Source organism: Pleurodeles waltl, chromosome 2_2 (assembly GCF_031143425.1).
Source record: "Pleurodeles waltl isolate 20211129_DDA chromosome 2_2, aPleWal1.hap1.20221129, whole genome shotgun sequence".
Classification (NCBI taxonomy): domain Eukaryota; kingdom Metazoa; phylum Chordata; class Amphibia; order Caudata; family Salamandridae; genus Pleurodeles; species Pleurodeles waltl.
In genome coordinates this window covers 740,309,205-740,322,044 of record NC_090439.1, presented here as the reverse complement: position 1 = coordinate 740,322,044, position 12,840 = coordinate 740,309,205, and positions in this window count along the sequence as shown.

Here is a 12,840-nt window from a genome sequence, read left to right as displayed (position 1 = left end):
TCTCTCCTTCCTCGTTCCATTCCATACAAGGTGAGGCATGGTGCCTTCCTGACAGGCACAACAGGACAATCCAGCATGACAGCCCCATCAAAAGCACTGATTTCATACACAAATTTATTTTATCCTGTCCTGTATGATCTCCTAGCCAGCCCCACTATGTGTGGCCTCAACCACATTGCATCCCATTATCAAATTCAGTACATTTTTTTCCAACTTTAAGATGTTTGTGATGGTTCCCAACGTTGGCTCTTGAAGGTTATGGTCTGTCTGAGGTAAGTGTGACCCTTTCTGGTAGCCACAGTGCTGTTGATAGAGAAAGTCAGAGCCCAGAATCTACAGAATAGACCAATATGTCATCCACATACATCACTGTGATCTGATTCAGGTCAAGGCTGCTGGTGATGAAGGCCTGAGTGATGGTTTTCACAGGGTTGGCTGGGATCCATCTGAAGATTCTGTGGAGTATGTGGAGGGTGTGGAAGCAGGAGTTAACTGCGTTGATCTGCCGATTTATGGTCACCTCACTGTCAAGGATGATGCCTGAGTTTGGCTGGCCACCAGATATGGTCCCAAATGGAGGTGTTTTTCCCGAAGATCAGGACTTCTGTCTTGTTGGAGTTGAGCTTCAGGCAGTTCATTTTCATCCAGTCAGCTACGGTGGTCATGGCGTTGCAGAAGTTGGTTCTGGTGTTGGAGGGGTCTATAAGTGAGAGGATCAGTTGATTATCTTCTGCATAGCAGATGATGTTGAGCATGTGGAATCTAATGATGTCGGTTAGGGGGGTCATATAGATATTGAACTAAGTAGGACTGAGGAATGAACCTTGAGGTATGCCAGAAATTATGCTTTTGGGTTGGGAGATGAAAGGAGTCGTCTGTGGGTCTATGTGTCTCCTGTCAGGAAGGAGGCAAACCATTTGAGGACGTAATTTCATATTCTGATGATGTGGAGTCTGTTGATGAGGGTGTGGTTGGAGACGTTGTCAAACGCAATGGCGATGGCATCATATATGTGTACCCATGTCAATTTGAATCTGGATTACTCATGCCTTTAGGTAATTATAACTCAATGCCCAGCAATGCACAGTTTTCTCATTAATATTTTTTCAAATGCTAGTGCGCCTGGTCCTTAGTAAGTAAACTTACAAGGGGATGCGTTTAGGTCGATGAACCTTTTGATTTGCATAGAGTATCCTAGCCATGGAGTAACCAATGTATACCAATAATCAATACGCAAACCAATAACCAATAAACAACCAATTAGTCAATATTTAATAACATCATCATTCATGAATAACCACAACTCAATATACGTTTTAACAATTGTATTTCCCTATTAGTTACAATACTAATTCATGAGATTAATTCAAACTTTATTCAGTCAACTCAAGATTAATTAATTAGTGACCACCAATAACATAATCTAATCAGAACTTGAGAAAACATGTGTTCTAATGCTTCAGCATAAGACAACAAAGATGAATATGTCATTATCAATAGCAGAGTTCAGCAAATCAGTCCGTCAATCATTTGTCACTGCCAGTGTCGCCCCATAGGGACCTTACCTAACCCAGATTAGCATTAGCATGTGGGACTTCATGCAAAAACAGTTAAGAACGTGAATTTGGAAAAACATCTAGCTAAGAGAAAACTATTTAGACAGCGCAGTTGGTACCTAGAAAGAAAAGGCACAAAAGTTAATCAGTCACATTGTCATAGCTACCTATCCACTGAATGGATCAGCAACAAAGTCAGACTTGTCTTCAAGTCATCAATCGATCAGCAATGTATCAGGCTCCCAAGAGCTTGAGCCCAATGATAGAATCTCATATCTCTTCTCCCCCAATATTGCATCAATTTCGGAAAAAGGTCTGAGCATTTTCCCTCTGCCACGACATTATATCAATGTCACCCAAACCATCCCTCAATTCCTAATTGGTCAGATAATCAGCATTTATGACTCTACCCAATAACCTTTATTTTCCAAATCCATGAATTCTAATATTACGACGTTCTCAGGTTGTCGATTGGTTCACTGTACGATGTCCTCATCATCTGGCTCATCAGGTATCGAAAATGTTGCATCTTCTTCTCCAGTCAGTGTCTCTTTTGTTCGAGGCCTGGGAAAGTATATCTCATCTGCTTTACACAGTCTATGTTGCAAGTTTGATTTCCTCATCTCCTGTTCATCGGTTCTTTGCAGAAAATTCTAGCTAAGCAGACTTTATGAACAACGAGTAGTTCAGGGTCAGTTCAGGACGTTAGCTTCTCTCCATTGCATGATTGTTCTGTCTCTGCATGAGCCCTGGCAAAAGTAGGCCACAACTTCAGCTAAGTTAGCTCTTCAATATAATGTAAAACATATGTTATACATCTCAATATGACATATTACTACATTGGTATGCATTTCCAACATTTCATACATTTTTAGTCGTTTTTAATACAATTTCGGAATCTTGGTGCCCACTCTCCATGGGCAAATTTCCAAACGTGCATATTAATTTTCTACATTATTTTTCTCTACATATTATTATTACTATTCAAAATGCATAAACACTCATTAATATTTCTAATTCACATATTGGCTTCAACAGTCCCTTCTCTGATGAATAAATATGTCCTCACACTACTTTTACCATCATCATTTTCATAGCTCGATCTCCTCAGTGTTTTGTCTCCTTCTCAAATCTTCTCTATAAATTCTTTCCCTGTTTCGTTCTCCCCTCCTCTGGTTATTTTTAGACCTCCTCAATTTAATCTTTCGACACAATTTCATGAACCCCATAATCCTAATATGCAAGCAATCACAATTAATTTTCCTTGTATAATTTTTTAATAAAACCCCATTCCAAATGTTACTAAACTAATTTCCCACTGAAGCAAATTCCTTTCCAAATTTCTCCCAAACTCCTGATTCCTTCAATTTCTTCAAATCCTTACTTCAGTTGGTCAGGCTAGTGGGTAAGTCTCTTATCTCCTCACTATTTTTAGGTATATAGAAACAACAATGCCTAGAGTGAATCATTTTACAGACTCCGCTGTCCTTCGCTAAAAGGATATCTAAAGCAAGGCGATTTTGAAGCATCATAGCTCTATCCGTAGCTAATTCAGTATCTATCAGGCGTACTGCCCCTGTAAAATTTGTCAGCATGTAATCCACAATAGAAGGCATCTTGTATCTTGATCAAATTCAGGATGAATCCTATTGAAGGAATCACTGCACCAAATATATCTCCGACAACTGCAAAAGAGGTTTCCCTCCTCTGTCGCTTATGATGTAATTCAGTCAATTTCGGAAACTTCTTTTAGTCATCTATCTGATAAATCTTTGGGAAAACTATCCCCAAATAACATGTCCCATACCATCCTCTTGGAAGATAGTAATAAGCATTAAGTCCACAAATATAATAGATACCAGGAATTGCAGGGTCCTGACCATTCAAAATAAAAGTCCATTTACTCTGAAACAAATACACATGCCTACATTCACTCGTTCCCACATATAAAGTGTCAGTGCCTGATTTTGGCCTATATACATATACACAAAGCTTCCCTACGTATAGTGCATCTAATTCTAATTTCCCTTGTGTCTTAATCGAAATGTAAGCATATTGGTCCTTTTCTCTAAACCTTTTTCTTTAATTTTTCTTTTAATGCTTTTCTCCTGCCATCAGTATGCCCTATGAAGCTCTTTTCTAAAAGTGTAAGCAAGCATGTGAGGTTATTTCTGTGTGTGTATGCGGTTCCAAATGATAGTGTAGGCTCAAAGAATCCTCTAACTAATACTATATCATGATCCTTAGCTACCCTACTTAAATATCTAATAATAGGAACACATGAAAAGACCAAATGATAATTAGAGTAAAAATATTGTATATACTCTTGATTATAAAACCTTGTTAGTAGCAAACTGCAGTTTATTCCGTAGGTTAGCGGAAGACTGTGGTACGTAACTCCGGCCTCTACTGATGAAGGAATTTGCATACACACGAGACAATTCCTTGCATCCATTGTTTCAACATATTCACTCAACAAGCGATAGAAGACATTAGAAGAAAGTTCTGCTTGAGCATTAGTATAATCATGCAAATACTTCTCATCTAACTTAAACCTCTCTAAAGCTGTTAGTGTAGTAGTCTCAGGAGCAGAAGTACTATTGGCTCCTTTCACATCAAGAACAGACATTCCTACAATCACCACTATAAACAGGATTCCACACATAACTGCCAATCCCACACTCATATATCTACAGCGCCTAGCATTTCTAGCTTGATTATTCAACTGAGCTATGATCTGTAAAGAATCAGAAAGCAGAAGTAACTCTTATATAAGGTGCAGCAAAAATAAAGAAAACCTTTTCTCTCACAGTTCAGTCTTACACTCAGGAACCCTTTTCCTTTGTCAAAATCGATTAGCAGCTTGTCATATGCAGTTTTCAACGTCAAATCAGGTTATCAATGTCTCTTCTAGTTTATTTTCTCAACAGTCTCTTTAAGGCTTTTCGGATTAGTTCAACAATTCAGCTTCTTGATCAACTTCAGGTTACATCAAAGTACTGACTCGGAATTTCTTTATCAAATACATAAACTCGTGTTGCCGTTCATTTGCAGTTGCATATGCCCATTCGGGACCTGCGTAACGCCGACTTGCTATTCTCTTTCTTTTCAACGTTCGATCACCACTTAGTTCTCCTTCACTTAATTCTTCTTTCCTTGTAGTATCTAATTCTTCCTCTGTTATTTCATTTATAACCAATTACTTTCTTTTCCCTATCTACCATTCAGGCCAATTATCTCCTTTTCTTGATCCTTCTGTCAGAATTCTTCTCAGGATTGGACTCTTCTCCTTCTCTTTCTCTATGGTGTTTTCTCTTGACGGACCTGCAACGGGTTCAGGAGGAGTTTGATCACTTTGACTTTGATCCGTCTCAACTCTTCCCCCTCTCGGTCTGGCACTTGCTATGTTTGCTTCTCAACACCATCTGCTTCTGGGAGAACCTCTGCTGAGGTAGGTTCTCCTGCTGTATCTGTTGAGATTGATTCTTCCACATCCTCCTGTAATTCTTCACCTTCGTCTCTTACAGGCGTAATAGAACCATCTTCCACAAGCTCTTCTTCAATTTCAGGCTCTCTTGGTTCTCTTTCTGGTTCAGGTGCAGCAACCTGTTTTGCTGTTGTTGGTGCTCTCAATAACACTTCTTCATGATCCTGTGGACATACCACTCTCTTCGTATGACTTGCGTGTATCCAGTTTGTGAGTCCTGCACACTTCACAGCTGTCGTAGTCGTTAGGATCACCTGGTACGGCCCTCTCCACCGTGGTTCCAAGCACGTCTTGCGAACATGTTTTTGGACAACGACCCAGTCACCAGCCCTCAGATTGTGCCCAGGATCGTGGATGGGTGGCAAGGTAGTGGCCTGCACCTGCTGAGAAAAAGAGTGAACCACATCAGCCAGACCCTTGCAGTAGTCCAACACCATATCATCTATAATATTTACAAGTGCATTGGCTGGAACTGCTGGTAACCTCATGGCTCTGCCCATGAGGATTTCATGGGGCGACAATCCTGTATTCCTGTCAAGTGTATTTCTCATCGACATCAACACCAAAGGCAATGCATCTGGCCATTTCAGATTCGTAGCTGCACACTTCTTTGCAATTCTTGATTTCAAGGTACCATTCATCTGTTCCACTAGTCCTGATGCTTCAGGGCGAAAGCTACAATGCAACTTCTGCTCAATGTTTTGTGCTGCACACAAGAGTCTAATCACTTCATTGTTAAAGTGAGTTCCCCTATCTGATTCTAAAGAGATCGGAAACCTAAAACGTGGAATCAACTCCCTAAGTAACAACTTTGCTACTGTGAGACTGTCATTCCTTCTTGTGGGATATGCTTCAATCCAGTGACTAAAAATGCATACAGTCCCCAACACGTACTTCAAACCTCCGCACGCAGGCATCCCAATAAAATCCAATTGCATTCTGCTGAATGGTCCTCCTGCTCTTCCAATGTGGCTCAAATTCACCACTGTCCCTTTTCCCACATTTAGCTGCTGACAAATTATACAGCGATGACATACTGCTTCTGCTGCCTGCCTAAACTTGGGATTGAACCAGTCAATTTTGAACAAATGAACCATGGCATCCCCCCCAATGTGTGCCTGGCCATGATAATACCTGGCCATTTGCGACAATAAACTATTTGGCAGGACCATCTGACCTTCCTCAGATACCCAGATCTCATCAGGTCTTTTGACACATTTTAATTTGGACCAAAGTCTTTTCTCTCCTTTGCAACATTTTCAACTCTTCCAAAGTATTGATCACTTTCAATGCAAAACTGGTACATGTATTATCTTCTTCTGACATCAGTTCCCACTTGTCTTTGAATGATATACACTTCAATGCGCAAAACCTTGCTACTTGATCCGCATATCCATTTTCTAATGAGATGTAGTCCCTTGTCTTTTGATGTGCTCCGCATTTCACCATGGCAATTTCTTCAGGCAACTGTATTGCATACATCAATTCTTTTATTCTGTTGCCATTTCTTACTGGTGAACCAGTAGAGGTCAGGAAACCTCTTTGCGATTATAATTGACTAAAATCATGAACAATTCCAAATCCATATTGGCTATCCGTATAGATAGTGACTCTCAATTTAGCAGATCCGTGGCATGCTCTAGTAAGAGCTACCAAGTGCTACTTGTGCAGAATATACATCTCGAAGCCAAGAAGCTTCTAAAGTACATGTAATTGTGCACACAGCATATCCTGCTCTCAATGTCCCTGTACCATCTCTGAGACGTGAGCCATGAACAAGGACAATTTGGTCATTTTCTACTAATCGGGTATCTTTGATATCAGGTGTTGGTTTTGTGCACAGCTCAGTTACCTCAAGACAATCATGGTCAATGTCTTCTCCTTTTTCAATTTCAACAGAATTGCTTGGAAATAATGTTGCCAGGTTCAGCACTGCACATCTTTTCAATGTTACATTTGGAGCACCTAGAATGCTCGTCTCATACCTTGTCAGTCTGGCACCAGTCAAGTATTGCGCTTTTGTCCTTGTCAGTAAGATTTCAACAGAGTGAGGAACCATTACCGTTAGCAAGTATCCAATCACTACTCCCTCACATTGAGAAAGACTGAAAGGCGACTGCATGCAAACAACCTGGTAAGGCTGCTGCGACTGGGTCCAAGGTAGCTGAAAAATAGGCTACTGGGCGATAAGCACCTCAATGAACCTGTGTCAAGACAGACAAAGAACAAGCATCACGTTCATGACAGAACAATGTGAATGGTTTTGTGTAATCAGGCATTCCCAATGCTGGAGCTCTGCACAAACTCTCTCTCAACTCAGTAAACGCTTTAATCTGATCCTGGTCTAGTGTAATGGGATCTGTAACTTCCTTATGTGTCAGCTGCTGCAATGGTTTGGCAATCTCAGCAAAATTTGAAATCCACTGACGACAATAACCTACCATTCCCAGAAACATTCTGACATCTCTCTGTGAAGTCGGGGGACTTCTCTGCAATATCATTGTAATCCTTTCTCTGGATATTCTCGTTGACCCTTTCTCAATTTGGTGTCCCAGGTATTTCACTGATTTCTGACAGCACTGCAGTTTCAAAGGTGACACTTTATATCAAAATTTTCCCAAATGATCCAACAGGGAAATCGAGTCGTACTTACACTCGTCCCTTGTCCTTGAAGCAATCAATAAATCATCAATATACTGCACCAGAGTCGATTGGTATGGTATTTCCAACGACTCGAAATTATTTTTCAAAATCTGATTGAACAGAGACGGTGACTCCGTGTACCCTTGAGGAAGCCTGCACCAACTGTAAACTCTGTCTAGGAATTTGAAACTAAAGAGAAACTGACCATCCTCATGAAGAGGCACAGAAAAGAAAGCTTGATACAAATCAACCACTGTGAACCACTCTGCATCGCATGGAATCTGAAACAATATTACCGCTGGGTTCGGCAACACTTGACCACCATGTCATTCACTTTTTGAAAGTCTTGCACAATGCGCACTTTTCCCACAAGGCTTCTTTAAGCCCATTATCGTGAATTACATGGACTGCTCAACACTTCTTTCAAGACCCCTTGTTTCAGAAAATCTCCAATTACCTGTGCCACTTTCATCAGAACATCCTGTGCCATGGTATACTGTGGAAGCTGCGGGGAACACTACATTCGGCTTTAAAGTGACCTGATTGGTTCTACTCCCTTGATCAGACCCACTTCTTTACCTTTCAGGTCCCACACATTCTCCTGTACTGTTCCTTGCAAGTCTGCATGCAATTCTTTCACAGTAAACATAGGGAAAAACTAATTCAACGGGTATTCCTCATTAATAGTTTCATCCTCAGTTTCAGCAGTCTGTTTTTCCTCATCATCACTAATTGTCTGAACCGCTATTCCAGGAGTTGAACAATTAATTGAACATCTGGTCTTGCACAATAAATCCCTTCTCAGTAGGGATACTGGACTTGAGTCACAAACTACAAACATATGCAGTCCCTGGAAGTTGCCAATTTCAACCTGTACTGGATCTGTGATCGGATTTATCAACTGTCTATTCGCTACTCCCACAACCTGAACTGTTCTGCCTGATAGATGTAAGCTCAGCACTTCTGCACTTTTCACTGTAGAGCGTGTAGCTCCTGTATCCACTAGGAATGAGACCCTATGACCCATCACCTTTCCTTTCACAAAGGGTCCTCGTTGATCTACCTCTAATGAAGCTGCAAGCATACATGGCTCCTCATCCTAACTATTACTCATCCATTCAACGTTTATTTCATTCTCGCTATGTAATGGGAATTGATACACTGTGTCACTACTTCTGTCTTGTCTCTGACCTGTGACCTACTGAGTAAGCATCATCTGTTGCTGTTTCATCGGGGCTTGAGGTGTATGCATTTGCTGTCTAGCTACCATAGGAACCTGATGCTGCATTGGTCTTAACTGTGTCAATTGTGCACCAGGCATTTGCACCTGCTGCATGGGTTGAAAATTCTGCACTTGATTCATGTTATTCTGAAAATTCGAATTAAGTCCTCTCATTCTAGGGACTTTCACAGTTTGAAATGTATAGACATCACCACTTTGCTGAACAACACCATCCTGCACCATCAACGGGCACTCCTGTTTCCAGTGTCCCACGTTTCCGCAAAGATGACAGGGTAACACCTTTTTCATCCCTTGCACATCATTCTGAACCACTACAGTACTCAAATCCAGACCGCGATTCATATTAGCTCCACGACCTCTGCCTCTCACCTGAGGTTGGAACATAACAGTTCTCTGCTGCTGTGGTATCTGTTGCAATAAAGCTCCCTGCACTGCCCCTTGAGCTGCCTTAATGTGCATCACCATCGCCTTCTCCTTCAACTTTTTCTGCTTCAACTCAATCTCATCACTACAGTATTTCGCATACTGCAGTACCTCATCAATCGGTTTCGCTTGCCAACAAATCAAATGACTCTTAATCATCTGACCTACTTCAGGTCTCAATCCGTCCACAAACCTGAACACAAAGTGCAACATTCCCTTTGGCTCAATCGCTTCTTTATCACTGTATTCCTTAAATGCTTTCAGCAATCTCTGATAGTGGGTATGTATCGACTCCTTTACTTCCTGCACTGTCCTGTCAATTCTCTGCCAATCAATATTTTTGTGTGAAATTCTGGTCTTCAGGAACTCAATCACCTTATAATAATGTTTCATCACTTCGGGTGATGGTGCACCTGTAACCCTATCCCTTACTAGTTCACTCGTTGGCCAATGTACTGGCCTATTGCACTCAACCCACAAGTCAGCTGGAACCACTATCTCCAACAGAGTATTCAAGTCTTCCCACAGACATTTCAAAAGCTTCACAAATCTATCTGTCTGCTGATAGCACTCAACCGGTTTCTCTCTCAACTTTGGATAATCATTTGTGAAAGACAGAATATCACTTCTGTGCCAAGGAACATGAACAAATTGCCCCCCTGGAATTTCTCTCATTGGTAAAATGTTTACTGGATACTTTTCTCTCTGAACACTTTCAGACCCTTCTTGTAAATCCCGTTTCCATTTCTCCTTATTTGCCCATCTGCCTTCCCACTTTTTTAATGTTCCCCAAATCTAAGCACTCTGCAATAATTCCTTGAGATGCGCTTTCATCCCCGACCTCATGTGTTCAAAATCCTTTGCCTCAAAATCTAGTCTGTAACTCCTTTTCAAGTGCTTTGTTTTCTCAAATTATATGTCATGTTTATCTGCCAGATCTGCCAATTTCTGATGTATCTTGCCAACTTCTCTCGTAATTCTCAGACACAAATATCTCAGCTCTTCTTCTGTATAGGATTCTAACCTATTCACTCCCATCAATCCCTCGACTAGTTCAGTTATCTCTGTAGCCAGCCTTACACGATCAATCTTCTCTTCACTCTTGGATGCATTTCAAGGTGTATTCAGACTGTCTAACCCCTCATTTAACTGTTGTGTTGTTAATCCCTGCAATGAAATATTACTTGCATTCGGCAATGGCACCTGTTGTACCACTGCACCTGGAGTTTGTGGCATCAAAAGCTTCAAGCTCTGACTTACACATTTACGGCACCTGGAAGTGCCACAAGTGGACTAAGGTCCATTAATGGTCTAGATCCATCAAAAGTCTGCCCCATAGATGATATTACCTGTATGTGATCTCTCACCTCCTCCTTACGAGGCTCTGTGACATTTCACCCTGTTCTCCTGCAATCGGCTTCTTCTGCACAGACAATGGTAGTGCTGGACCAACAGTAATTGGCAACGATATTGCATCTGGTGCTGCTCTGACACCCGCATTTTGTGGAAGGGCTATCCCCGTATCCTGGTTCATTATGGGTGTCACATCTGACTGTGTCCCGGTTATTGATGTAACCTTTGGCAAACCCTGTGGCTGTGCCTGAGGCAACAACATTGGAGTCGGCTTAGTCTGAACTAGCATAGGCCTCGGAACAGCTTGTTCCGTAGGAACCACTAAGTTAGAAGTTGTCTCAAGAATTGGTACCTCTGGATAAATTCTCTGTACCGGTGGTGGGTGCATCTGCGCATGGACTACGGAAGTAGTCACTGCATTCGGAGTACTCTCCACTACCCCTTGTACCTGTCCATTGTCTGTCTGCACTGGTCCCACTGTACCTCTGACAAACTCTTATCACTCTTGCTAGTCTCCTCTTTCCTTTCTGACTAATCTTCATCTGTGACAGCAGGAAACAACTTCACACCCTGCAATGTCGCCATTCTCAATTTCTTTTGCTCCCAATCCCATCTCGCCTATGTTGAAGACTTCTCTACCTTCCTTATTCTCCTCTGGAATTTCATTTCTTGCTGCTGTCTTGCTATGAGCTCCCAAACTGCTAATGCCTCAAACTGTGCTGGTCTCGGAAGTGGCTTCGTCTCATACAGTGTCATTCGCAACTGATTCAAAATTCTCAAATTAATTGTTCCATGCTCTGGAAATGCTAAAGCTCCCTGTTTCTCTGTCAATTTGCACCACTGCTTTAACCAAAGACAAGGCGTGACATCTCGCTCCTCCATTACAATAAATGCCGGATAATTTTCCGGTGGGGTAGGCTCCCCCACTGTCACCTTAATGTAAGTATCACCCTTCATGGCACTCCTAAACGCTTTGAAAAACTTCATCCTTCTTCTGTTTTATTTATTCGATTCAATAAGGAAATTACTTTTACTCCCAAGATTCCTTTCACCTGCTTTCTCAACCAATTGCCTCTTGCGGACGGCTTCCAATCCGACTCTTCTTACTAACCAACCTATCCCAGTGCGGCTCACTCTGATGTCACACTCACACACTGCGGCTGGCAAAATCTTGTGGCTTGTCCTCCTGATCTCCAATTCACATGAAACTAATGCAAATTTATTGCAAGCACTAACAAAAAAACAATAACAAAAAACAAATCAGTTGGTTTACTACAGGAAGGTACACAATCGCTTCAGAGACCTTACGGATTTTCACTGATGGCCCTTTCGCTCATGCAGCTATTCCTCTTTCTCAGTCTCCTACATTCGCAAGCAAAATTCGACCCATGAATTTCACTCTCAACTGATCAATGGGTCTGTCCTGGTGCACATAGGACTCGCCAAATCGTAGTCGAAAATTTCTCTTACTCACTTATCTTACACACCGACTTGTTGACCACACCCGATCAACCTACTAAACCAGACAGATTACAATATATATCCAAGTGTCTCCTACACTTGTCAATATACTCTGGAGTCTTAGACCACGCATGGTCCGTACATCATCAACAACCACATGGCCAATTTTTTAGCACAAAGGGCCACACACATGTGAAGTTTGATGACTTCCCTACTCTCATACTGCGGAGTACGCACACTCCTACTACACCTCAGCTGGAGTACGCAAACACCCTACTTCCCTCACATACATCACAATTCAGCTGCGATTTTGCAAACGCAACCTTCCACTTTCACACTATCACTAGAAAGCCCAGAACATACCCAACTCTACCTGCAGGATCTTGGAAAGTCATTTCTGGGTTTAAGGGGATATCATTCTTGCTACAATTTCCATTACGAAAAATAAAATCCAATTCACAATAATATTGAACAACTAATCCTAACTCAAGCTACCACCATAACCATCAGTCACCACATAACTAGTTCTCCAAGGAAACTAACCATCAAACTGCTACCAAAAACTGCTAGCGTGCCTGGTCCTTAGTAAGTAAACTTACAAGGGGACGCGTATAGGTTGATGAACCTTTTGATTCGTATGGAGTATCCTAGCCATGGGGTAACCAATGTATACC